General features: G+C 44.1%; 1 long non-coding RNA gene across 1 annotated transcript; it reads left to right on the top strand.

Moving 5' to 3' along the window:
* The first annotated feature begins 310 nt into the window (after positions 1-310).
* LOC116576504 lies at positions 311-2,277 on the top strand. Its single transcript, XR_004280183.1, has 3 exons — positions 311-328; positions 1,596-1,601; positions 2,206-2,277. It is a non-coding gene; the product is annotated as an uncharacterized LOC116576504 (long non-coding RNA).
* The last annotated feature ends 738 nt before the right edge of the window (positions 2,278-3,015 follow it).

The following is a 3,015-nucleotide window of genomic DNA, read 5'->3' as shown; positions in this document are numbered from 1 at the left end:
GAGTAACATACACCATTAAGACTAATATGCATGAAATTCATATTAATACTGGTCCCTGAGCAATAAGGAAAAATGGACCCATAGTAATAATAAAGATCAACAGGTAAGTATTCTTAGAATGGACCCATGCCACACATCATATCACCGATACAAACTATATTTTATTTGAATGACAACTATTCTACTTATTATCACAGTAATCAAATAAAAATTAAGTGATTAACCGCTGAACTGCTCTTTTCGGTGGAAATAGGAAAAAAAGAGAGCTGATCCTTTCCCTTGGAGAAAGGATAAGGAATAAAAGATACTGGGATGCCTCGGTAGCTCAGTTCGTTCAGCGTCTGCCTTCGGCTCCAGTCGTGATCTCAGGGTCCTGCGATCAAGTCCCATGTCGGGCTCCCTGCTCAGCAGAGAGTCCGTTTCGCCCTCTCCCTCTGCCCTGCTTGTATGTACTCTCTCTTTCAAAAAAAAAAAATTAAAAAAAGAAACATAAGATATTATATGCTCATTTTTCTTTTTAATCAGCTTTGACTCAAAATGCTTAGGGAACCTTGTTTTCCTATCCATAAAAGGGATGTAATCCTAACTACATGAAATTCTTTTGTAAGCCAGAGGGTGGCTTTATTAACTATATTTATGATTTTATTTACTTATCAAATGTTGATATAATACTCAATAGCCTGGCATTGTTCTAAGGGCTTTGCAAGTTAGTATTAGTGTATCTCATGCTCATGGAAACTCCCTGAATAAGTATATCATTATTGTCATTTTACAGATGAGAAAACTGAGGCACAGAAAGATCAGGAAACTTGCCTCAGTTCACAGAAGGTAGGAAGTAAGGGGGATGGATTCTATGTCTTGCAGCCTGGCTCGAGGCTGTTCTCAGAAGCCCTCTGCTATGTCACGCCTGTCAGGAAGATGGTTCTAGAATGGGAAGTCCACCTCCATGTCCATGCATCCGATGCATGGAAGCCCAATGTGATCTCTGCACCTCTTGGCTTCATTCCATGGTGTCTACCTTGGAAAGCCAAGTCCTACAAAAGACCGCTCCCGTTGGTCAGGCTGTTTGACACAGACTCGCAAACAGAATATTCTTGATCACTCTGATTAGCTTTGTGCTTTGATGTTCCCTTCTCTACAGTGCTGCCTAATATTTTATTACACCATATCTTCTTATCTACTTCCGTCCATTATGAAAAGACTGAAGTTAATTCAGTGGAAAGTGAAAGAAACCACCGGGCAACTGACAGTCACTTGCTGACAGCAAGTGGGCAAACGGTGTGTGGTTGCTTACTGAGACGCCGTGTGTCTTACTCACCCCTCGCCCCAAAGATGCCCAGAAGGTTTGGGGACAGGCGGGGTTGGCGGGGGGGTCTGGGGATTCCCGGGTGTGTTGCCCAACCCATCTGCTAAGCCTGTCTTATCCCTACTCATCTTTCTCCTCAGAGACGAGTGTAACTCTTCTCCAGGACTCGGACTTTGCAGAAGGCACAGAAGGTATAAAATAGTGAGATTTGGGATGTGAGGGAGATCTGGCTGCGACATCTGTCACCCCACTGATTGCCAGGGTTGATTCGGCTGATCCGGCTGGCTAGGTGGGTGTCCCCTTCCTCCTCACTGCTCCGTGTGCGTCCCTCCCGAAGCTGCGTGCTTGGTCGACAGTATGACCTTCCCCGACAGAGGAGAGGACCGTTCTTCGGTCAAGGGTACGTGAGTAGCTGCTCTCCCCCGCTAGAACCTCCAAACAAGCTCTCAAGGTCCACTTGTAGGAGAACATAGGGTAGTCAAGCTTCCAAGACTCCAGACACATCCAAAAGAGCTGCTGCATGTGGCAGTCTGCCTTTCTTTAAAAAAAAAAAAAAAAAAAAAAAAGTAAAATTTGCTTAGACATGTGCAAATGAGAGCAAGAGATGAACAGCTAAAAACAGCTGGCCAAACAAGGATAAGGAAATTGAGGAAACCGCCAAGTCAGGCAGGGATGGCTGTTAACGTGAAGGAAAGAGAACGGAGAAGAAAGAAAGACAGACCCCACATAAGATTTGGTGCGGGGAGCGTTTTGTAATGAGGAAAGACCTCCTTAAACACTGGGCTATTGTCAATGCCCTATTTTTGATTTAGCAAACATTAGTTGAGCACATATTATGTGCTTGCGACTTGGGGTATAAAGATAAATAAGATCTTTTCTGGGACACCTGGGCAGCTCAGTAGGTTAAGCATCTGCCTTCAGCTCAGATCATGATCCCAGGGTCCTGGGATCGAGTCCCACATCAGGCTCCCTGCTCAGTGGGGAGTCTGCTTCTCCCCCCTTCTTCTTCTCCCTCTCCCTCTGCTGCTGCACTCGCTCTCTCTCTCTGTCAAATCAATAAATAGAATCTTTAAAAAAAAAAAACCACCTGTCTGTCTAGATTAAAAGTATTTACATAGAAAGGGTGATTGGGTGTGAAATTTGCTTGTATTTTACAGACTATCCCATCAATCAGAGAGTGTACCTTACTCTGTTACCCATAGTAGGCACTCTATGAATATTGATTGAATTAAAATATTAGCGTTGAATAAGACTAAGCTAAAAGAGTCAACCTTGCACTCATTCAACACAATTGTTTATCGTGGTAAAATATACATCACATAAAACTTACAACAGAAGCGGGACGCCTGGGTGGCTCAGTTGGTTGGACGACTGCCTTCGGCTCGGGTCATGATCCCGGAGTCCCGGGATCGAGTCCCGCGTCAGGCTCCCAGCTCCATGGGGAGTCTGCTTCGCTCTCTGACCTTCTCCTCGCTCATGCTCTCTCTCACTGTTTCTCTCTCAAATAAATAAATAAAATCTTTAAAAAAAAAAAAAAAAAACTTACAACAGAAGCATTTTTATGTGCATTTCAGTGGCATTACGTACATCCATTTCATTGTACACCCCCTCCCCATCCATTTCCAGACGGGTTTCATTATCCCAAACAAACCCTGTAACCATTAAACAGTAACCCCCACCCCACTTCCTCCATCCAACAAATTTGGGTC

The sequence above is a fragment of the Mustela erminea genome, chromosome 17 (genome assembly GCF_009829155.1).
Source record: "Mustela erminea isolate mMusErm1 chromosome 17, mMusErm1.Pri, whole genome shotgun sequence".
NCBI lineage: Eukaryota > Metazoa > Chordata > Mammalia > Carnivora > Mustelidae > Mustela > Mustela erminea.
This window is presented reverse-complemented; position numbering and strand designations above follow the sequence as displayed.